Source organism: Notamacropus eugenii, chromosome 3 (assembly GCF_028372415.1).
Source record: "Notamacropus eugenii isolate mMacEug1 chromosome 3, mMacEug1.pri_v2, whole genome shotgun sequence".
NCBI lineage: Eukaryota > Metazoa > Chordata > Mammalia > Diprotodontia > Macropodidae > Notamacropus > Notamacropus eugenii.
Window position 1 is genome coordinate 381,007,545 of NC_092874.1, and position 25,152 is coordinate 381,032,696.

General features: G+C 42.6%; 1 protein-coding gene and 1 long non-coding RNA gene across 6 annotated transcripts in view; one reads left to right on the top strand and one right to left on the bottom strand.

The window, feature by feature from the left end:
* Positions 1–12,503, bottom strand: part of LOC140497093 (uncharacterized) — a 32,144-nt gene extending 19,641 nt beyond the window's left edge. For 2 of the 4 annotated variants that reach the window (XR_011964530.1, XR_011964527.1), the window contains exons 1-2: positions 11,925–12,503; positions 5,633–5,759 (exon numbers count right to left, since the gene is read on the bottom strand). This is a non-coding gene — a long non-coding RNA (uncharacterized lncRNA). Of the gene's footprint in view, positions 1–5,632; positions 5,760–8,022; positions 8,568–11,924 lie in introns of all 4 variants that reach the window. The other 2 variants (XR_011964529.1, XR_011964528.1) reach the window with 2 other exon arrangements.
* The window catches only part of FBXL18 (F-box and leucine rich repeat protein 18), a 342,104-nt gene that overhangs the window by 199,029 nt on the left and 117,923 nt on the right, over positions 1–25,152 (top strand). The window lies entirely within an intron of this gene.

The window sequence follows — 25,152 nt, forward strand, 5'->3', positions numbered from 1 at the left end:
AGACACTTATAGCCTAGTTGGAGAACAAAGCTTAACTATGTTAAAAGACCAGTTTATTGGATCCTTCATCTAAAATTGGAAGACCAACCCCCTCATTTTACGGATGAGGAAACTAAGGCTAGGTGAAGGGGTAAGTCAGGTAGTAGTTAGACAAAAGCATTAAAAAAGAATAGAAGGAATGTCATGAGGCTCTGAATAACAGCTGCCCAGGTGAGCAGTTGTTTAATCATGTCCAACTCCCATTTGAGGTTTTCTTAGCAAAGATATTGGAATGGTTTGCCAATGTCTTTCTCCAGCTCATTTTACAGATGAGGAAACTGAGGGCAAACAGGGTGAAGTGTCTTGCCCAGGGTCACACAGCTAGAGTAAGTGTCTGAGGCCAGATTTGAACTCAGGAGGATGAGTCATCCTGACCCCAGCTTTGCACTGTATCCACTGAGCCACCAGGATGGTGATCCCTTTGGCTGCAGTGATTGAGGGTGGCTTAATAGAGGTGTTGGTACTTGAGTCTGGCATTGAAGGATGGATAGGATTGTGATGGCTGGAAAGGAGGAGGGATGAGGGGAGGAGATTCATTGTTGGGGATGAGGGAAGAGAAAGACAGATGGGAAGAAACTTGTTTAAGGGTAAGTGGAGTGTCCGGCCTGGCTGAGTTTAGTAGGAGAGGAGGCTGAAAAGCTAGGCAGGGACCAGTTATGGAGGGCTTCTGGGATAAGAAAGCCTCAGGCTCTCACATCCCCATATCATTACCCCTAACCCATCATTTGCTAGGTAAGGGGATAAAGAGAGGAAGACAAAGCCGAGGCTGTGACCGTACAACTGCTTTGGGGAAGACATTCCTTTCTGGTCTGAGCATCCTCTACTTCTTCATCCTCTTCCTCCAGAAAAGTAAGTTCCTGTTCTTCTAGCACAGCTCCCTCCCTGCCACCTGCCCCCAAGCTTGGGGCACTAGGACCCTGAAACCAGACAAGGCCCCCAGAGCCCAGCTACGTTGAAGCAAAAGATTTCAGTTAAGGTTAAAGGGACGCTGTCAAGATAAAAATCACATCTATTTCCATGTCCTCTCTGGTGTTATTAATAACCCTCCGGATTATTAATGCTGAAATAATTTTTGCTCCTGCTCTGCAGTCAATGATGTTTACGGATTTGGGTTTTTTTTTTTCTTTTTCCTTGGCACTCTCAGATGGTGAAATTCAATTAGGCTGGTCCATGGGGTGTATATCTAGTCTGGTTTGTCTTTGTGCCCCCCTGGGTGCCAGTCAAAGGTTGTAGGAGTTTGGGTTTAGAACATTTAAATTAAAGGAGGGGTCACGGTGGCAGGAGAGAGAAGAGAAGTCATTGCATTATTCGGTTTTCTAAAACTTTTTTTTTTTTATTTTTTGAGTAACCAAATCATCCCTGGAGACCAGCTTCCTTCAATGTATCTTTTTAAAAAATACATGGGGAGGGAGAGCTGGTGATTTTGACCTTAGGGGCTTTGTCATCCTTTAGCTTTAATTGTGGTCATTTTTAGTTCTCTATGAGGCTTCACAAAGCCTTCCCGTGGGCCTCCAGGAAAGATTGTGCCTCTCCTGGATGGGCTTCAGAACATGCAAGGAATATCCCCCAAAGGGAAAGAGAAGAAATGTGCCCCTGGTCTCAGTAATGAGGGTCCTGCCCTCCCTGACATTAGGAGTGAGTTTCCTTGGGATGGCTCATCATCTCAGGAAAGGGTAGGAGAACAACCCAACAGCCTCCCCGCCCCCCCCATTCTAACCCTGTGTCTCTGTGTTTCCTGCTGTGTTCTTTATCCCCTTCCCCCAACGTTTGCATCTGTAATCATTCTATAGCTGAGCTCCTCCTGGCCTGCTGAGAATGGACGCCCATTAAATCCACACACTTAACTAAATGCACTGTCTGTAATGAAGCAAAGCGAGGAATGACCACTTACGATACCAAATAGAACAGTAATAACTGCACAGAATGACCCAGACTCCTTGTCCCCGCTCTTCCACACATCACAAATAATCATTCAAGGCTAACACTGACATAAACAATTAGCACGAGATGTCCCGGGATGAAGAGATCAGGCTTGGAGGTAAGGCTTCCAAAGCATTCTTGGGATCTATAGTGTTTAGAGAGAAAAGGGGTATTCCAAGATCATTGTGTCCAACTCCTTCATTTGATACTTGGGGAAGTAGAGATTCCCCAGAGGGAAAGGGATTTGCCCAGGGTCACACAATCTGGTGTGACTAGGAGAGTCTCTGCTGTTCACCGAAGATAACTCACAAATGTAGCCAAATTATCCTCCTCTATTACTTATAGAACACTCTGTGACTTCTTTCTCCCTTGTTCTCCTTCTTGACTCTCCTCAAACCCCTCATTGCTCTTCAAGGATTCTAGATTCAAAGATTCTAGCCTGAGTTCCTAATCTTGCATCTGTGAACTTGGAAAAATAAATAAAGAAATATCAAAATATTTTGGAGATGCCCTATTTCCCACAGCTAAGGCCTGGAAAGCAGGCTGTGTCCTGAGCTTGGCATAACCAAAATCCTTTGCAATCTAGATGATATCACCCTCTGGCAAAATGTATTGTTTGGACCAGTACCAGGTGTTCACTGAGGAATTTAGCTACCCCTATTTCCCAGGGCCATCTTCACATATTCACAATCCCTGTTCCTTGTTACTGCTGGCACTGCACTCCTGTTCCTGTCTCAGAACTCTGGTTCTGTACTCTGAATAGTAAATCACTATCCCCAAGACTTGAGACAATGACTGTTCCCTTGGGGCCCAAATGCCTATACTGTTCCAAGAAATGCCAACCATGAGAACTGTCTCAAGACCTAAGAATGATCGTGTATGGTCCAACCCCTTTCATGTATTTAAGTATCCCCAGCATCAGCATCACTAAGTTCTCCTTCGTAGGATGGGGGTTTTCATTTGCAGATGCCATTTTTCTCACTCTGAAATTAATTAAACTTCCGTTTGTGTCCTGACACACCTGTCTTTCTCCTGCTCTGTTTTGGCTCTGGCCACTCATAGGTTAAAGGCCAGTTCCAGTCCAGTTGACAGAAAGACCCCTGAATTATCTCCTCAGCTTTTTACCTTAAGACTCAGCCCTGCTGGAATGGCTCCTGACTGCTTTTTTACTGAATGTGAATTGTTTCCTGCTCTGTATGACAAACCTGTCCTGCATTGTGGGAGGTGATAAGGGAAATACAAATCAGTCAACAAGTGCTTATAAAGCACCTAACCATGTGTGAGGCACTGTGCTAGGCCCTGAGACAAAAACCAAAGCAATTCCTACCTCAAGGAGCTCTTATCCTTTGGGGAAACCAATATGTATGCATCTATTGTATACACTTGTATTTGTCTTGTTATACACACACACACACACACACACACACACATATATAGTATTTATTGTATATATTTGGAAGAGAAAGGAGGAACATAGGACTCATGTAAAAAAAAGTTCTCTCAAGCAGAGTTTCTAAGAGGCAAATGTGAGGAAGGAAGGCACTCCAGGGATGGGGAACAGCTAGCACAAAGGCACACACTCTGGAGATGGAGTACTATGTGCAAGGAATAGCAAGAAGGCTAGTGTAGCTGATTAAACAGGGCAGATGAAGGGGGTTAAAGTAGAATTGGAAAGATAGGAAGGGGGCTGGATGGTGAAGGATTATAAATGCCAAACTGAAGAATTTGATCCTGGAAGTATAGGTAGCTCCTGGAGTTTATTGAGGGGTTAGGAGGTGACATGGTAAGACCTGCCCTTTAGCAAAATCATCCTGACTGCTGAGTGGAAGATGGATTGGAGGATGTTTCACTAGGCCACAACAGATATGGGCCAGGACAATGGAGAATATTTCACTATGCCAGAGTTGTATGGGGCATAACAGCAAATAGGGAAATAACCTTGGGTTCCTATTTTAGAGAAACCCAATAGTCTTTATTCATTCATATGAGAAATGCCCCCAAAAAACACAAAGTGCTATGAAATCCGATAGAGAAATCACCCTCAGCTGGGAAAACACGAGCCAGTATGAACAATTCTGTTTCTGACTTACTTCCTAGGAATTCTGAAGGCAGAATCTGAAAAGCAGCCTTCCTGGCTTTGGTTCAGTATCCTATTCCCAAAGACAGGGTATCCATTATTCCAAAAAGGCTTATGAGGCAGCTCTCTCACATCATCCTCCGGAATAGATTGTGCCTAAGCCCACAACAAGCGAATCTATCTCTTCACATCTCTGGATTCTCTAGGGGAAGCTGAATCTCCTATTTGCTTTCTTTACTGCCAGGTCAGTCAGGTCTAAAACGAACCTATTGCAAGTCTATGGAGGAAAGTGGGCTTCTTACACTTTTTCTCTGTTCCAAGAGTGTAATGCACCCCATCATTTTACTCCAACCTTACATACTAACTGGTGTGTGTGTGTGTGTGTGTGTGTGTGTGTGTGTGTTGGGGAGAAGCACAGGAATCACAGGATCAAGAGCTTGAAGGAACCTTTGAAATTCTCATCTCATCTGACCCCCTCATTTTACAGATGAGGTCCAGAGAGAGGTGAAATAATTTGTCCAAGGTTACAAAGTTAGAATTGGAACCCTGGTCCTCTGACTTCAAATTGAGGGTACTTTCCATTTCACTCACAGACTGCCTCTAGTGATTTTGAGAAAAGCCCCAATTCTGTCTTCTAGGGCAGTTGGCATAATGATAATCTTCAACAGAGAAAACAATAACAGGAAAACCTGAGATTTCCTGCGCTTCATTTGGGATCTTCGCAGATATATAATAACAACTACTCATATTTATGTAATGCTTCCCGTTTTACAGTGTTCTCAGCAGGGCTCATGCCTTCCTCATTTGAGGATGTATTTCTGGTAACTAAAAATTCTATTACCTGGATTCCTGGCATCTTAATTCTCCCTCAGTGTTTATTACTTCCCAAACTGCTGAAGCCGTCCTGTTGATTCCTTCATCACTCTGTTTGGAAATCCACATTCACAAGGAAAAAAGATCAGAAAGGATTTTCTTTTTTCTTTTTTTAAATTTAATTTTACCAAAGTCTCCAGTTGGTACTTCAAAGGGCCATACTGTGGGAATAAGATTGTTAGGAGGACCACAGATGTATGTGTATGTCATTTGCATGCAACATACATATGAGTGGCGGCATATGTTGTAGAAATAGTGCTTGGTTTGGAGTTAAGACCTGGATTTGAATCCTGAATCTTTCATGTCCTAGCTGTGTGACTATGGGCAAATCACTCATCCTCTCTGAGCCTCAGTTCCCTCATCTAATTAAAGGGGAAAATAATCTAGCTCCCTAGGAAATCCCACTGTAAAAGTTAAAGCCCTGCATAAATGCGAGTTATTATTATATAACTATGAAGAACTGAGATATTGCTTGGGTAATCTCAGATTTGCCCATCATTCTTTTCTTCCATGCAGGAATCATTTATTGAGGTTTTTTCCTTCTCTGTCCCTTCCTCTTCACTGACTACCGCTGATCCGTAGAGAATAAGGAGACACATGCACAGCCAAAAGAATTGCAGGGATGTGTGTGTGTGTGTGTGTGTGTGTGTGTGTGTGTGCGTGCGTGTGCGTGTGTGTGAGGGCATGTGCGTGATGGATGGGTGAGCTCACCAGAAAGCTTACCCAGGTTGCTGGAACCACAGTTTGGAGCATTGCTGACCTGTTCTGCTTGAAGGTGCTTCCCTAGATTTTCAAGGCTTCTACTGAACAGGAATCAAACTTGAACATCTTGGCTTGGCTCCTGGGCATGCTTCAAGGATAAAAATATCACACGCTTTAAGTCTTGCCAACAACTGATTTTTATAAAAACCAAACTCCCAAATCCCCATACACAGCAAGAAGAAACCAAAACAAACAGAGGAAGCTGGTGCTTCAGAGGAGCATCTCAGCTTCGTTTGGCTGCTGAGAATCCTTAGGGGGTCACTTTAGGAAAGAGGAAGATGGTAGGTACCCACTTCCTCAGAGAATCTCCTTGGGGAGTCCCCTCATTGATGACACCTTTTTTTGACATTATAGGTTAGTATTGATGGCAGTCCCTTCAGACTGATATTGTGAATCAGGATCTATCAGTGGCCCCTTTTTATGGACACTGTACGGTAAGGCAGGCAGTGGCCCCTTTGTGGTGACATTGTGAGTTAAGTTGGATGGTAGCTAGAGTCTGCTAGGTGGATAGAGCTCTGGTCCTAGAGTCAGAAAGATGTAAGTTCAAATCCAGTCCCAGAGACTTACTAGGTATGTGACCCTGGGCAGGTCATTTAGTCTCTGTTTGCTTCAGTTTCTTCAACTGTAAATGAGTATAATAGCACCTGTCTCATAGGATTGTTGGGAGGATCCAATGAAATAACGTTTATAAAGCATTAACAGTGCCTGGCACAGAGGAGGCACTATACAAACGATATTGTTATTATCAATCGTATTGACGTTATAGGTTAGGGTTCATGGTGTCATCTTTGCATTGGCATTGTTGGTGATCAGTGGTGATTACCTTAGTGGTGACATGGTATGTTAGCTGTAGTGGTATCTCCTTTGTTGTGACTCAGTAGATTAATGCAGCTCTAGTTGGTGAGGTCACCTTTGCACTGTACTGTACGTTCACTTTGGGGGTGACCCTTTTGCGAGTGTGATGTAGACTAGGGTTGGTGGTTACCCCTTGATATTCATATTGTAGGGAAGAATTACTGGGCTTATCCTTATATTAACATTGTAGGGTAGACAATTAATAAATATGCGTAAGACTAATAGCCATTCCCCAATAGATAAATGATCAAAGGATAGAAACAAACAGTTCTCAAATGAAGAACTGCAAAGTATTCTCAATCACATGAAAGAATTTTCCAAATCACTAATAGTGAGTGAAATGCAAATCAAAAACAACCATGAGGTTTTATTTCACACCCTGCATACTGGAAAAAAGACAAAAATTGGCAAATGTTGGAGGGGTTGTGGAAGGATAGGTACACTAATACATTGCTGGTGGAGCTGTGAAATGTACAACCATTTTGGAAAGCAACTTAGAATTATGCAAATAGATTTTTAAAAATACATAATCTTTGAACCAAAAATTCTAGTACTTACTAGACTTATACCTCAAGGAACCATCAATAAGAAGAAACTTCCTATATACTTCGAAAAAATTATAGGAGCACTTTTGGTGATAACTAAGATGTGGAAACAAAGCAGATGCCCATCAACTGGGACACAGCTAAATAAATTGTGGTGTGTAAATATAATATAATATTACTGTACTGTAAGAAATGATGTGTGTGATAAATACTTAGAAGCATAGAAAGATGTACATGAACTGATGCAGAGTGAGGTCAGCAGACCCAAGAAAACAATATATGCAGTAACTACAATGTCCATGGAAAGAATGACACACCAAAAAACAAAAGAAAATATGAACAAAATTATAAAGATTCCCTTATATTGTAAAAGGGCTTATCTCACTGTGAAGATCAATCGAATCAAAATTATAAAGATCTCATCTCATTATAAAGCTCAATCAGGGCTAAAATGAAGAGATATGACAAGACACCTCTAGCCTACCCCTTGGTGGGGATGAGGTCTGCAAGGGTTACATATTGCACGTTTTTGTGCTGTTTTGGTTTCCTGGCTAAAAACATACTATTTGTCATATGGGATGGCTGCCTGAGAGGGGAAGAGATACTTGGGATAACTGTAAGTGATATAAGAGACACAAAAGACCAATAAAAATAATTTTTAAAATGGTTGTCAGGGTCCACAGTGTCACTTTTGAATTGATTTTGTAGGTCAGAGTGAATGGTGACCCCTCTGCATTAGTGCTCTAAATTATAATTTGGTGTTCCCTTTATGGTGACACTGAGGGTTAGGGTGGGAAGTGGCCCTCTGTTGTCATTGTGTAGGTCAGGATTGGTGGTAGCATCTTTGTGATGAAAATAAACAAACAAATCCTACATCCTACCAGAAACAAGGAGGGGGGGAAGCTTCAGGACTCTTGAGGCTGGTGCAAGGTGTCAGGTATCAGTCCTCACCTTAGTTACAGAGTGGCAAAGTTCTTTCACTTCCACAGTTTTCACAGAAACTCTTGGGATGGTCTGGGCAGTACTGGAATTGTTATTTCCCCACTTTAGGCGCAGCTTCCTCTTCTGTAAAATGAGGGCTCTGGAAGGTCTTTTCTAGTGCAAATATTCCTTTAATCCCAGCATCCATTTCAGAAATACACAATTTAAGAGGGCTTTTATATAAATAGTGAAAGAAAGTAACAACATGTCCTTATGGGAAGGACCAAAGAATTAGGGCTCTTGAGACCAGCAGCTCTGAAGGCAACTTAATAACAGTCTTTCAGATTATGAAGGGTTAATAATATATAGTCGTGTAAACAGCTGCAGAAGGCACAAGATAAAAGGAAGTAGGCTGAAATACTAACAAAAGAGATCCACAGAGTCACAGAGTCTTGGAGTGGGAAGGGCCCTTACAGGCCATCTGGTCTGGCTTGAGGCAGACATCCCTTCAACACCTGATCAACCAGTTTCTGTCTGATCACTTCCAACGCTGAGAAGCTCATGAGACAGCCCATCTAATTTTTAAAAATGTTTTTTAATTAAGAATTTAATCATTAATAAACACAACCATGCCAATATGCAAATAACAAGGACTGTATATAAAATAATTAACTCCTGTTACATAGTATTTTTGGAAGTATCTATTAAGTTTGACAAGTCAGTAACAAAATTGTGTTTGTGTCACCTTCTGAGTGTTTTTTTCTTTTATATATTTGATTAGTGTTTTATCGATGCTCTTTTCTTTCCTTTTTTTTCCTATTTCTGTCTATTTCTAACTCTCCCTTGTCCCATAGAAACCCTCCCTTGAAGTCAAACAAAACAGATCAACAAATTAGCTATGTCCAAAAATGTACGTCTCATTTGCTTCTCCAGTCCATCCCTGTGTCTTCTCAGGCTGAGGTACGCTTCTCCTTCTTAAGTAATAATTAGGCTTTCAAAGTTGTTTTCCTTTACATCATTGTGCTCCTTTGTATATATATATTGTTCTCCTAGTTCTACTCATTTCATACTGCATCAGTTCACCCAAGTCTTCCCAAGTTTCTCTGAATTTTTCATATTTATCATTTCTTCAGGCACAGTAATATTCCAACACACTAATATACCACAATTTTTTCAGCCATTCCCCAAATGATGGGCATATATTTGTTTCCAGTTCTTTGTGACCACAAAAAAATACTCCTAGAAATATTTTTGTTCATATACAGCCCATTCAGTTTTCACATAGCTCTAACCATTAGAAAGTTCTTCCTTATACTGAAATGAAATCTACCTCTCTGTAACTTCCATCCATTTCATCCTAGATCTCTCCCCTGACACCCCATCAGCTACAGAGGCTAAGACTAATCCTTTTTTCCACATAGACAGCCCTTGAAGTATTTCATAGACTCAATGTGTCTAAAAACTGAATTCATTAGTCCTTCCCTCAAAATCCTCCCCTCTTCCCTTTCACAATTGAGGGCACCACCATTCTCTCAGTCACCCAGGCTCCAAACCTTGCCATCCACTTACACTCACCTCACATATATAATCTGTTGCCAAATCCTGTAGATTCTACCTATGAAACATCTCTTATATACACATTCCCTTCTCTCCTTGGACATAGCTGCCACTCTAGTGCAGGTTCTCATCTCATGCCTGGATTATTGAAAATAGACTTCTGGTTGTTCTTCACACCACTCAGAAGCCAAAGGGATCTTCCTAAAGTGCAGGTCTGACCACCCCTGTGTCTCCTATGCAATAAATTCCAGTGGTTCCTTATTACTTCTGGGTTTAAATATCAAACCCCCTCCTTAGGCTTTTAAAGCTGTTCATAACCTGGCCCTTTCCTACCTCTCTGTTCTTTTTATATGTGTACTCCTCTCCATGTAGACTCTGGCCTCCTTGCCGCTCTTCACAGGACACTCCATCTCTCCTGAATCTGCCTTTTCAGTAGTTTGTCTCAGTGCCCATGTCCATGCCTGGAATGCTTTGCCTCTTTAACCTCCCCATTTCTGAGTTTCCCTGGCTTCTTTCAAGTCTCATCTCAAATCTTATTTCTACAAGAGGCCTTGACTAATTCCTCTCAATGCTAATGTCTTTCATTTAGGGATTATTTTCAATTCACCCTGAATGTACCTTTAGGTACAAAGTCACTTGCATGTTGACTCCATTATGTTATTTCTGGAATGCAAGGACTGTTTTCACCTTTCTTTGTATCCCTACTGTTTAGCACAGTGCCTGGTACAAAGAGGCACTTAATAGAATGCTTACTGTCTGACTGGAAAAAATTATCTGATCCAAATCACTCAATTTACATATGAAGAAACTGAGGCACAGAGAGTTTAAGAAACTTGAAGCCAGTTCTGACAAATCTATTATGCAGGGATGTCCTGGAACCAGTCTGATGGTTAAATTTTCCGCATTAGCATTTACTTTTACCTAGAACCTTGGAAATCAGCAAACTGGGCAAATCAGGGCTTGGTTTATTGTTTTGGTGACTGTCTAGGTTTCAAGAGATGAAGGAGAAAACACTAATAATGCAGAGTAAACTTTCTGTCCAGCATATATGTGTGAGTTTTTCCAGAGTTCCTAAGTCTTATTTTTTTCCTTCAGGATAAACAACCCTAGTTCCTTCAACCACTGTGACATGGTTTCTAGATCATTCACTATCACAGCCACTTAAGTCAGGACTAAGAATAATTTCTCAGTTCTGACTACAATAGTAGCAGGCTGTCACATGCTGCAGTTTTCACTCATGAGTCAATAAGTCTTTATCGAGCATCTGCTCTGTCCCGGGCTCATGCCTAAGTGAAACAGGCCTCTGTGTCGGCCCCCAATGATCCCTTTCCATCCTTCGACAAGTATTTGTTAAAATGCCTACTCTGTGCCAGGTGCTGTGAAGGCTGCTGGCAATGGAGAGATAGATTAAAAAAAAAAAACAGTAGCTTCCCTCGAGGATGTTATATTCTATACCCCCTCACCTACAGGTTACCTCTGAGTCTATATAGAAACATTATTGTCACAATGTCCCTTTCATCCTTTTAAACTCCTGCCTCATCTTCACAAAGCTTCCCTTGATGGAGACAAACCAATCACTAGCCTTCAAAATTAATTTCTGCAGCACCCTCCCTGGAAGGCTACTCCTGGAAAGATCATATAGGTCTTCCTGAATTATTGTTTCATAGCTACTCTGGAATGCCAGGTATTAAGGCCTCTGAAGGTAATATAAACACCTGTCTTTACCATTAACAATAATAAACTAATGAAAATTTCAAGATTTTAAAAAATGCTTTCCTTGAAAGATTGATTAGGGATCGTACTCTTACTCCCATCATACGGATGAGGCTCAGAGGTGAGTGACTTGCTTTTGTAAAGACCACGATTAAATGTAGGTCAAGCCCCTAGGCCAGGGCTGTTGCCACAACTTCGGGGATCTGTCTTACTAGCAGTGCCTTAGGTATATTCCGAGGTGAAGGAGGTAGTTAGATGGCCTATGAAAGCAGAGGGTGGAGTGGGGGGGGAAGAGGGATGAACCAGTAACCCTTCCCCCATACCCCATCACACCTTTAATGAGAACCCCAGAGCCCTCGGTCCTTCTCGTTGCTCCAGAAGTAGTCGGTCAGGGTAAATAGAGCTCACTATCAGTTAGGGGTTCACTAGTATCTGGTGGGCTGGGGATCTGGCGGTGCGTTCCGGAGAAAGAAAACAGGAGACCTTTCATGAGCCCCGCAGGCTGTGTTCCGGCTGAGGGGAATGGAGAACTTGTTTTGACTGGTACACTTATCCAGGGGGCAGGCGGAGGAGAAGGGAGCTGGGCGAAAGCAGCAGCAAAAACCCAAAGAACCAAACCTCAAAGCAAACAAAACAGCCCCAATCACACTTCACACACTCACCTCCCACGGTGGAAAAGACTTCTTGAGTCTTGGGATCGAGGGAGAGAAGGACGAAAAGAAATCCCTCTCTGTAGAGGAGAGAGGAGGGGAAAGTAAAGAAACGGGGAGAGAGTTCAAAATCACATCTGCCTGCAGCTGGGAGGGCTGGGGGAGGGGACACAAAGATTGCAAATTCCCACCCGGTTAGCAGCCCTTTGGAAGCCTTTGCCTCTGGTGATTAAAGGGCTCAGGTCTCTTTAAGATCAGGACTCAGCCAAGTAACCTGTAGCTAGGGCTGGAGTTTCCAGAGGGAGGAGGGCTCTGTTTACACCAAAGCCTCGGCGGGCCGAGCCAGGAGGGTGGGGGGGGGGTGGAGATCCACTGGGTCCTTGAGCACAGCCTCCGGGCTAGCAAAGCCAGGGCTGGGGGAGGCTGGGCCGCTCCGCCCGGGCTGCGGTGGCAGCGCGGCTGTTTGTTTGCTCGCCTCTTAAGGGCGAAAGCCGCCCGGGAGCCTGCGATCTGAGCTCGGGGCTGGCGCTTCTGGAACTCCCAGCCCAGCGCCTTCTCCCATAGACCCCGAGAGTAGACGCGTTCGTTAGCCATGCCCAGCCACAAGAGGGATTGTTGCCAGGCGGGGGCGGAGGGGGATGGCAAAGAAAAAGAGAACTCGGGATTTTTATTTTTTAAAACAATGTTGGTGTTAGACTCCGCAGGAGGCGACTCGCTCTCTCGGTCTCCAGGCGGAGCGGCCTCTTGCTGGAGTGGGCCCGGGCTGCCGGGGTGGAGGCTGCGGAGCCTCGGCCGAGGGCCGGCCCTGGGCTGGGCGCTAAGCCGCCCTGGGTCTCCCGGCTCTCAAGGTCATTGTGCGAACCTGACCGAGCCCTCCAGCCCCGCGCGGTGGAATTCTGCTGGACGCTGGCTCTGGGCGGTGCGAGTGTGCCCATTCCGCGCAGGTCCAGCGGGGAAAGGGGCTTGGGGTGGAGTAGGGGGCCCCACTATGTGTCTGTGGCGGCCCCCCCCCGATCTCCAAGTCCTGGCCTTCCTTCCTGGATTTGCAATGTAGCCGCGGGGGCTTCTGATTTCCCTGCGCCCATTCTGTGCCATGCCCGCGCGCCCCCTTCCCGCCGCGCCCTCCCCTTTTGCTGTTTGGAGAGAAACCCATTGTACTCTTTTCTGCCAGCTCAGGGCCCCTCTGTGTGTTTTTTTTAAGCGGGGGTGGGGTGGGCATTTCTTCCCTCGGGGGCTGGGAGGGAGCCCCGTGGGCTGGTGCTTTATTAAGCTGGGGAGTTTGCCGCCGCCTCCCTCCATTTGCACTTTTCCCTCTAATGGTTTTTTACCGAGTAAGGCGCTGCTTCTGAGCTCCAGGTTAGCTATAAAATATTACACAGTGTGCATTTAAATGCACAACATGCAGGCAGCTCTCCCATTAGTGGAATTAATTTGAATAGATGGCGTTGTATTTGGGGGGGAGAAGGAAGACGCAACCCCTCCTCCCCCCAAAAAGATCGCCCATGAAGAAATGTTCAGAATGTTTGAGGCAGTGTCCCAAACCCCAAATAAAAATTTATAGGATGAGGAGAGATTTTTTTTTTTAATTAAGAGAGGCGGGGGTGGTGGAAGGAACCGAATTACATCATCCCCTAAAAGACTGCAGAGCAGTTTGTTCATCAGATTAAAAAATAATGCACGCAAGAATGGGGGAGAAGGGGGGAAGGGTAAGGTGGAGCCCCGCGCTGGAGGTGGGGGTGGGAAGGGGGGTTAAAGAGAGAAGCAAGTTCGGCTTTGCTGAAGTTTTGAAAAGGATTGAGCTGTAGTGGGAGAGATGGGAAGCGGCGGGGGGCAGGGGGGGCAGATAATGGGTAGGGGGCGGGGTTCGAGGATTGCAAGGAGGCGCTAGCAGCACCATGTAGAGACCCCCAGCCATGGATAGACTCCCGAGGGTTAGCGGGGGGTGGGATGGGGGAGAATGGCTTAAAAGGACATTTCTGCTCATATGGTGTGTATTCACTAGCGTCTTTCTAGTTGTAAAGAATAATTTAAAGCTTTTTGGGTTTTGTTTTGCATTGACAAATGAACATCTGGGCTGAAGGCTGCCCTAGCTTTATCAGAGAACTTTCCTCCCAGAACATTGATTGCCACTGTGGCACTAACGGCTTTAACGGCTTTTCCCCACCCTCGGGCACTAACCATCCTCATTTGAATAGGTTTGCAGTTATATTAACCTTTCAATATAAATGCTCCTTTCTCTTATTTTTTTTTTTTAGCTGCAAATTATTTCAGCTCCATCCCTCTCACTTTTTCGAGGCTTTTGATTGTCTCTGTCTCCCCCTGCTCCAAATGTGTGTGTGTGTGGGGGCATGATGGTAGAACGGCACTCCTCGCCCCCTCCCCACCACTTACTCCTTTTTTACATTCCTCCAAGTGCGGTTTGGAAAACGATGCCTTTGGGGAGTCTTTGGGGGCTGCTGTTTGGTTGGAAGGTAGTGGGTATTGGAGATGAATTTTATCTGGTTTGGTGTCCAGCCCAACAGTTCCCAAACATTTTTGTGAATTTCTGAGGAGCGTAAACACAGACTCTCAAAACAAACAGGCTGAAAAAGTCCCCAGGCCCCACCGAAGCCTCTTTCTGGCTAAATAAATAAAACCGCTAGAGTTGGAACCCCTTGTCTGAGGGCTGGGGGAGGGACAGTTTTTACACAAGTTTTTCCCCTCACATCTGGAGATTCCCCAAAGGCTGTAAACTCTGGAGGATTGAAGTGCCGAGTTCCTTTGGCGTTCTTGGGAGTCCAAAATGCAGGCATCAGCAGTTTCTCTGCCTTGGCAGGAAGGTTGAAATCCAGCATAAATACTGCACCGTTGAGAGGTTTGCTGTACCTTGCAATGCTTATCAGAGGACAACGTCATTATTTAAAGGACCATCACATTTCCCCAAAGAATTGACCAGCTCTGCACTCCTCCTTCTAGGAGTGAACGTCCATGAGGACAGAAGGGCGAAATTAACAAGGCCAGGAGCTTATTGCGTTAGGGGATTCATGTTTTCTAAGCTGATGGATGGATAGTTTTCTATTTAACCTAGTCCCACTGTAAGATTCTGCCAAGCATGTCTACTAGGGCTGCCTGATGTCTGCAGGAGAGACTAAATGCTGCTATTACTCAACCTGGATTGCAAAGAGAGTTGAGACTCTTTTATTAATAATCATGAAGTTATACTTTACGTTTATATGGTCCTTGCATAATGTTTTAGACTTTTCAAAGAGCTTTCACATTATTCACTTCATCCTTATACCTGGATGAAGTTAAACCAAGTCCATAGTTTTAGCCCCATTTTATTTTTTAATTAACTTTTATTTTATTTTCAGGTCTATCTTTTCCCTCCTACCTCTCTATCAGTCCCCCTTCTCTTGAGAAAGCAAGAAAAACAAAACCAGTTACAAATATATGTAATCAATTGAAATAAATTCTCATATTGATAATGTCCAAATATTCAGATATAAATGTGTATATATGCACTATATAATATATACATGTGTGTGTGTGTGTGTGTGTGTATACATACACACTCAATCTGAACTCTAGAGGTAGGCAGTTCCATCATGAATCCTCTGGAATTGTGGGTTGGTCATTGATCAAAGTTCACCTTTCAAAGTAGTTTGTCTTTACAGTGTTGTTATATAAATTGTTCTTCTGGTTCTGCTCCCTTCACTAAGCATCAGTTCACACAAATCTTCCCAGGCTTCTCTGCAGTCATCCCCTTTATCATATAGTACAATAGTATTCACATATATGTATATATATGTATACACATATATGTATGTTCATATGTATATATGTATATATACATATCGTGTGTATCTGTCTATCTTCTTCAGTCATTTTCCAATTGATGGGCAACCCCTCAGTTTCCTATTCTTTGCCACCATATAAACTGCTACAAATACATTTGTAAAATGGGTGGGTCTCTTTTCTCTTTCTTTGATCTCTTTGGGGTTTAGACCTAGTAGTAATATCCTTGGGTTAAAAGGTGTACACAATTTAATAGCTTTTTGGGCATAGTTCCAAATTTTAGCCCCATTTTATAGATGAGAAAAGGGAAGCAAAGAGGGAATCTATCCTGTAATAGGATTAGGACCTGAAGCTCTTGACTCCTAGCCCCAAAGCAGCACTCTTCATCTTTCTCCATTTAACAGGAGACATGAAAAACCTTAGAACTGAAGTCGTGTTTCCTTTCCCTAACATGTCAGCATGAAGAGGCAGAGAGGCCCAGAGCGGGAGGGCTGCTGATTTCGAAGTAGTATAAGCAAATCCTGATTTCTGAGTAGTGTAAGCAAATCGTGTCTCAGCAGCAAGACAGCTAGCTAGCTCCAAAGTGCTGACGAAGCCAGTTCCCAGTTCCCCTAAGCTACTGCAGCACTCCCCAGATTCCTGTCTCATTCAGCCGAGGGACTGGACACTCCACAGAGGTTTCCCTAGTTAGGAATTTTTAAAGGCAAAACAGGCTGTCTTCAATGCAGTTTTCTTTTTCTCTTAAACGAATATATTTCTGTTCTTGCTTTATTTATGCAAGACCTAGGGTAGTGCAAAGGGAGAAAATCTTAACTAAGGTAAAAAGGTAGAAACAGTAAGTTTCTACTGATCTTGAATAATTCTGGTAGACAGATCTTTTTAGAAATATCTTAATTTTAGGACATCTCAATGACACAGTGGATAGAGCGTCAGTACTGAAGTCAGAGAGGACTGAGTTCAAATCTGGCCTCAGGTACTTACTAGTGGTGTCGCCCTGGGCAAATTATTTTAACCTGTTTTGCCTCAATCTATAAAATGGAGATAATAGCCGCACTTATCCCCCAGGGTTGTTGTGAAGGTCAAAAGAGATAATAATTCTGAAGTGCTTAGCACAATGTCTGGAATATAATAAATATTGGTAGAAATGTTAACTATTATTATTAATTGATTTGCAACTTTATACTATTTTAATGTGAGAGGTAAAGAATAACTCCATTCTGCCCTAGGAAATTGTATTTCAGATCACTCAATCCTGGCACTTTTTTGTGGTCCATGTTTTAGGCCAGCGGACCTGGGGATCCATGGATAGATTAAGGGGGAGGGTGTTTATGAACTTGGATGGGATAAAAATTACAACTTTATTTGTACTAACTTTGTGATTCCTTTGTATTTGGTTTCCTATGTATTTTCTTTAATTTAAAACATTATTCTGAGAAGCCTCCATAGACTTCCCTCTACTGCCAAAAGGGTCCATGACACAGGAAGGGTGTGTAAACTCCTGCTTTAGGGTGTTTAATGTGAAACTAGCTAAGACCCAAAGGGAAAAGTTATAGTTCCCAGATTATGTAAAGCACCAGTCCCTTGAATTAAAAATAGTGGAATTGTAGTTTTAAAGTCTGGAAGGAAATAAGAAATAATCTAGCCTCAACTCCTTCATTTTCAAACTGAGTAAACTGAGACCCAGGGAAAGTTAAGTGACTCACCCTATGCACACAGGTTCAACTGGCAGAATAGGATTTGAACTTCTGCCTCCAGACACAAGACCCTTTCTACTGCGTCATCTTATGTTAGGCTGATGCCTTCTTCCCAGATTCATTTGAGTTCTTGGGCCCATATTATCTGATCTTTACAAATCTTTACCTGTCTGGACTTGTTAACACAAGCAGACCCTCATGGGAAAGGCTATTCTTAGCCTGTGGGATCTACAGCCTAGAAGGATCCATACTCTGGGTGTTATTTTCAGTTGAATTCAACAAGCATTAAGTGCTTATTGAATGCCAAGGCAGGCACTGAAAATTTAATTTAAAAAATATGACATAAAATAGACTGCATTTAGAAAAGTTATTGGGGCTGGGGTGGAGATACATCACACGAATACAGATAAGTAAATAGCAAGTTAATACAAAGTAATTGGTGGTATAAAAACAGCTGTGAAGGGGCTTAGGAAAGTTTCCATGTAGGAGGAGGCCAAGTTTTGAAGTGAGATAGATATTCCAAAAGGTGTCAGTGATGGGATATTTGTTTCAGGCGCTTTGGTGCAGCCTGTGCAAATGTTCCAAGGAGAGAGGTGGAGTGTTCTGTCTTTTATTTCAAAAGTTGGAAGAGGCCCCAAGTGACATGAAACAGCTCCAGCAAGTGCCTGAAGATGGAAGAGATCATGCCTAGAAGACAGCGTCAGACAGAACCACTCTGCCTCAGTTGCTAATGTGGACCGTCTGGCAGGCCTGTTCTGGTCTCCCTCTGCCTTCTTCAGTGACTCCCTTAGATAAGACTCAGAGGGACTTAGATAAGGAAGCGATTAACCTGTTGCCCTTCTGCAGCCCCAATTGTACCTACAGTTACAGTTCTGGAACACTGTTAGCCATCTCAGATACTGTAGTCAAGTTACACCAGCTTTCCTCCTTTGAAACATTAATTTATCAAGCCCTTTCAGGAGGCTAATTTTAGCCAATGTATAATGTGCAATTCCAGGCCATCTTTTTGCAGCAGTCAGCTGCCATTCCCCCAGGGGAGAATGAAATGAGCCAGGTGCCACCTAAAATGGAGGAAAGGTAACCTTCAAATTGGCCAGTGTAGAAACCCACTTTTGCTTGGGAGTGGAAAAGAAACTGCTAGTTTTCTGTTTTAAGCTAGGAATGCTGAGGCCTTTAGGGTAGGTTAGGGTGTCATTTTGTGTCTCTAACAAGTTCAGCTGTAAATCCCCTCCGACCCAGGAGCTTAGGAAAGACCTTTATTTCCTGCCTACCCAGCAACTCCTTCTTCCCACTGACTGTTGGGGTCTCTGTTTTTCAGTACTGAACAAGAACTAGCTTCAGCCTCCAAGGAAAAAGAAAGATGGAAAAGAAAAGAAAAAAAAAATCCTGACATTTCCCCCCAAGATAAGAACATGTAAGAAACCAGTTATTAAGCTGGGAGTTGGGGAACCTCCTCACCAACAAGGAAATGGTGCTCAGTACATAGTAGGCATCTAATAAATGCTTCAAACAGCATTATCCCTTTGATATTCTGTAAAGGTGTTCACTTTAGAGAGTCCCAGATCTTATATCTGGAAGGTCTGTTCAACTCCTTGAGGTCAGGGTATGCTTCTTTGTCTCCCCAGTGTATTCCTTTGTATCCCCTGGAGAAGCTCATCCAGAAGAAGAGAAGGAAAAAAAAAGCACCTCCTTCTTTCTTTTTATAAATAGATGACTATGAGTGTGGAAGACTGGGTGATGTGTAGGTTGGATTGAATAGGCATCCTCCTTATTTTATGTTATAAGGAATGGCTGTCTGGAGAGGTGAGGGGGGAAGCATATATTTGAAAATGAAATTGGTGTCAAAACGAATGATGTCAAAAATTTGAGGATAAAATATTTGTTGAATTGAAAGACACCTTATGCACCCCGAGTCATTCGTAAAACAATATTGCCCTTATCATGTTCTCTTAATTTGGCTCATTTCACTCTTCGTTACTTCGTTCAAGTCTTTTCACTATTGTAAATACCCAATTTAACTATATAGGACATTTGAAGGCAGATGCTAGCTGCGTCCAGAGAAAGAACTGATAAACAGAAGTATGTGTAGAACAGTTGTACATACCATGTCCCTATTTGTGTCTAATGGCAATCATCTCTAGGGAGTGGGGAGAGAAGAAAAAAAGGAAAAATAGAGAAAAAAAAGAAATTTACAGGATAATTTTATTGTATATTTGAAAGGTCCTAGCAAGATGTGCATAGTAGATCTGCAGTTTCATTTGCAATCTTTTTTTATTGTCCTATGTTATGGAAATGTTTGTTTTATTCCATAAATTAAAACAAAAAGAATTTAAAGGGACCTCAGGAAGGTGTAATGTCCATATACCCTGCTAGTAAGGTATTCTTGTTCCCTTTTCATAGATGAAGCAACTGTCACCCAAAGAATGTGAGACACTTGCTGTAAGTCACATAACCAGGAAGTGGGAGATGAGAGAGATTCGGTCTCCTTGTGCCCGCACACTCTTTCTACTCCAGCATTACCAGGCCTCTCTTTGTTCAACCTCTGACTGCCATTTTTTAGTCACACTGTTTCTTCAGACCATGGACTTTAGGAGAGTATCAGGGCTGCCTTTGTCTTCGTCTCGATTAAGGTGAGCCTGGTTCGTTTCAGGATGAGTTTCTGGGGTTGATGACAGCTTCCCCCTCCTCCATATTCCAAGGGAATGGTGTTGTCACTGAGTGTCCGGGATGTGACATGGCAAGTAATTGCCTCCTGTGTGTGTATGTGTATGTGTGTATGCATAAATATACATGCGTACACACATAAAATATATACATATACACGAATACCTATATACATACAGCACAACATACGTGTACAGTGCACTTACCTAGTGCACATATGTGCATACATACACATAAAAATGTACACATACAAAAATGTACATATACACTCTATACACATATGTACATATACGTGTGCTCATATACAGGTATACATATACAACCCACATAATCCGTGGTGTAGTGCAATTTATAGAGAACTAGCCTCTAAGTCAGGAAGACCCAGATTCGAATCCCTTCTGTTCTGTGTGCTGACTGTATGAATATCATTTAACCTTTCAGTGGCTTAGGCTACTGTCTAAGACTATTGATTGCTGAACAGAAACTGATACGCCTTGTTGGAAGGAGTTTCTTCCTTTAGAATTCCCTACGTTAATACAGTCGTAAGTGTAGTCCAAAATGCATGGAAGATCTGAATTAGAGCTGGAAAAGACTGTGAAGATTATTTAGTCCTACTCATTCCCTTAACACACACACACACAAATTTTTGTTGATATGTTTTGATTTACCATCGCCTGAATTTTCCCTGTGTCTCTCCTCTGACTCCCAGAGAGCCATTCCATATAACTAATAATTTTTGAGAAGAAGGAAAAGCAGAATAGAAAAAAAAAACCCAGTGAAACCTATCAGCATGTGGAAGAAATTTGAAAATGTATGCTGTGTTCCGCACTTGTGGGCCTCTGTCTCAGCATAGGAGTCACAGTGCCTCTTCCCATTCCCTCCTTTTAAAATCAAAGAGGTCCAGTGCAGGATTTTCCCAAGGTTAAACAGCTAGTCAGAGGCAAATTTGAGGCTTTTAATCTAGGTCTTCTGTCTACCAGATCTTTCCCTGAATAGACACTGATCTTTCCATGAATAGACAGTAAGCTTTTTGAGGGCAGTGTCTGACACACAGAAGGCACTTAATGTGTGTTGATTTATGAATAAAGGATCTTATTTAGTAGAGTGTTGCCCCAAAATAGAGATGTAAAATCTTCAAAAACCACTACCATTTCACCTTAGGGTCTTTTCCAGGCACCTAAACCCTCTGAAATGAGTACTAGGTGGTGCCAATCTGGTGGCCTATCAGAAAGGGAAGAGGCCTGTGGCTCCTCCCACCTATTTGTTCTTGGCCATGTTCATGTCTCTTTAGGGAGTGAGGTTTACAGGAGAGTATCAAAGTGAGTCTCCGGAGACGCAGACCTGCCAAGTGCCCATTCAGAAAAGCTAGCAGAGGTGTAAAGTGGCACCCACTAGATGGGAGTATTGGAGCCAAACTTTGTGCTCACATGTTGGCAAGCCCAGGATCTCTAACACAATCGCTAACCAGGGCCAGACCCTTTTGTAGAGTTGGGGGGTTTGATGGGTAAGTGACGGTCGAAGTCTAGGAAAAGCTGATTTTCCAGTAGAGCTGAAATGAGTGAGACTGTCAGCTCCTTTGGCTCGATAGATTGCCCCCCTCAGCTATTCTTGTCCCTCAAACTTTTGCAGCTGTCTTCTAGTGCTAGGCCTGGCCTCAGCAGGAGAATGGGGTTGGAGAGGATAGCGTAGGGGAGGGCAGAACATCCGCATTTAGATAGCCCAGAAGAACTCTGCTCTGGCTGACCTTTGACAATCTTTTTTAATTTAACAGCACCACCTGTTATGGGTAGCAGTGCTTCCACCACTACTGCCCTGCTTGCACTGGTTGGTATTAGATATGCCCATAGGTAAGAGAAAACTGTCAGGATGGCACATGATGTGATAGTGGGAATACACTAGGTCTTCACTGCCTTCCCTTCCACTCTGATACCTAATTTATATCAGATGAGAAAATGAAGATAGGAAAGGGGAAAAGTTAAGGGCAAGAATATAAGACATAGGAAAGGTACCCTATAAGGCTCTAGGTGGGCTGGCTTCTCTGTGGGTGCTGAGGGGCCAAAGGTTTGCTCAAGGCAGATGATAAGAGAGTCTGTGGTTCAAAAGGAGTTCAAAGGTCTGGGAACTAGAGGTAGGAATGGTCAAAGTTAGGCCTGGTGAGAAGGTCTAATTAGATCTCAGTGGTCATGACAGGTAAGGACTTGAAAGTTGGCAAGGCGGGCAACTCTCTAGTTGACACTATCAACTGGAAAAATAATAATAGATAGCCCTTTGTTTGAAAAGTATTTTACATGTGTAATCTATTTGATCTTCCCAACACCTCTGTAAGGTAGGTGCTATTCTTATTCCCATTTCACAGAGAAGGTGAAAGAAAAGTGAGACTGAGGTTGTGTTTTGCCCAGGGTCACATATACATGTTCATATACCTGTGTGTGTTCATGGAGAGAGAAAGAGAGAGAGAAAATTTGATCTTGAGGATAGGATTTTCATGCTAGAGGAGTTCATTCTGTCTATCTGTGTAGGTAGGAAGTAGTCTCAGTATAGAAGGTAGCTCTGAGCCTATAAATGTATGAGGAAAGAGAGTGTGACTAAATGAACAGACCAGTGACATCATCTAGGATCCTGATGGGGGATGAATATAGAAAATGAATGTTATATTATAATGACCAAGCTTAGCCCTAGAAGATACTTGAAAAAAAAATCCCCCTCCTTTGTCAGGGGGGCATCCTACTTGGTTGATTTGTGAGCTGGCATCATTGAACCACTCTGTTTCTCTTTTTGCATTATTTCTTACAAGAGATAGTTGGCTGAGTAAGGAAGAGGGGAGGGATATATTTGAAAATGACAGTGATAAAACCAGGAAACATCAGTAAAAATATTTTGAAGGAGTTGGGCCCTATTCGGAATTTTTTCTAATCATTAGGATGAGATCAAAGCTTACTTTTATATTAAGGTTAAAAAATTAATTTGCTGAGTAAATTAGTAATAGAAACATGATTTCAAAGATATGTTTAAATTCTAAATACACAGTTTATTCTACCAAGAATAAACTTAGAAAGCATTTCAGAAGTGCTTTTCAAGCACAATGAAAATTTGAATTCTACATGTCGAAGGACCTCTAGTAGGCAACATTTTATGAGTATATTTCTGTACTGTGTATACTTGAAGGTAACAAAGCTTTCTTTCTTTAAAAAACATTTCAAAATCTAGATTTTCAGTGGCCTCTCCCCAATGTCTGAAATGAGTGAGGTTTTTACCCTACAATGAATAGGGACAAAGGGAGAAGAAGACAAGGAGAAGAAGGGAAAGACATGATGGTGGTCAAGGAGTAAAGGAGAAGAAAGGAAGGGTTGATTTGATCTCCTTGGGACTGCTGGCCTTTCTTGTAGTTTTCTTTGAGAAAAGATGGGGACACACCTGGCCAAGGCCATCTCGCCATCTAACAGTGGGTAGCAGGCAGAGCCAGGTGATGGGAAGACCTCTTCCTGTTGACAGTTAGGTGGGATTACTTGGAGGAGTTATTAATAGACTATATGAGTACTTTACTATCTGTAGTGGAGGCCTGTGGCAGCTGCTTTCCCCCCACCCCCCATTAAAAGCTTAAAAGCACTGTGAACCACGATCAATAAACCCATGTAGAACCAGAGCAGTTAAGGGTACTTGGCCATTTTATTTCTCCAACAAACCCTCAGCCTTCTGTTTGACAGGCTGCAATGTAAGGAAAAGGATTTGTCCAGTCCTAACCTGTGGTCTCCACAGATCCGCTGGCAAGACCTCAGACGGCAATTTTCTTTCCTTTTCATTGCAGAGTGCATTGGGTTCACTTTGGGGTGGACTAGGGAGCCCGGTGGGGGAGGCTAATAGGGCCCTTGGCAATGGCAGCAGGTACTCAGACTTCCTCTCTGTGCATTCACCTGCTGTTGCTAAATTTTCTTCACCCTTGGCCTCTGCACAGATGGAGTCCAGAGCTGTCTAGTGCCAGCTGTAGGTAAACTGCTAGAAGGTGAAATGTGTCTGCTGAACCAGCCACTCTAGGATACCATTTGTTAAAAAAAAATTTCCTGTGTTAATTGGAATGAAGAATCAATGGGTCTGGATATGGGATTTGCAGACCCAAACATTCCTTGGTACTGTAGTTTGTGCCTGCATCTAGCTTTGTATCCTTCTACAGTCTAATTCAATCCTTTTTACAGCAGGCATTTAATAAATGCTTTTTTGGATTGAATTTAATACCTATAATACACCCAAACCAAACTGCCCGGAAATATTACTATGATGACAGAAATCCCAAGTTTTAGCTTCCAAAATGAATTTGGAAAAATAGCTTGGAATCTATTCCTTAGCAACTAAATGAATACTTCTGAATGAAGAAATCTTATGTATCCAAAATCCAAACCTGTCATAAAGGTGCATCAATAAAAATACAGACGTTTGACCTAATACAAATAGAATTTGAAATGCTGGACAATTTTTTAAAAATTCAGATTGTTAAAAAATAGTTTTAAATGGTTATTTTGCTGTTTTATCTTAATTCAAAGCTATATGAAATAGACTGTGTGGAGGGCATATGTAGGCTTGTATGTATCAGCAGTGATGATTCCTGTACGTGAAAGGAGGACCATGGTCTCCATTACATTGAGCAGGGTCTCTCTGGTTGGTTTATGGAAGCAGATGGATATGAAGGCAGGGATGGCAGTATTGTGAGCTGAACCATTTCGGGGAAGCACCCACAATAATGAGATCACACACCTAAATATTGAAAAAGTAAGTGGTGCTGGGAAGGTAGTCACATGAGGTTAAAGTATAATACCTGTAGTCCTATGTATGCTAGGTCAGATTTCAGAACAAGGGTTGGAAGAGACCATTAGAACCGCAACCAATGAGAGAAAGCTAAGACTGACCCCTTTTTCTGTAATGTGCTACTTACTCAGTCCCTTAATTCTGACAAATATTTATTTTTTAAATTAAATTTCTATTAATATCTTTTATATCACTTAAATTTCCCCTGTAATAATAAGCCACTTGGCCATGTCACTCCGCCCTCTTATTCAACAAACTCCAATGGCTTCTTATCACTCCAGGATCAAATACAAAATTGGCTATTTGTTGTT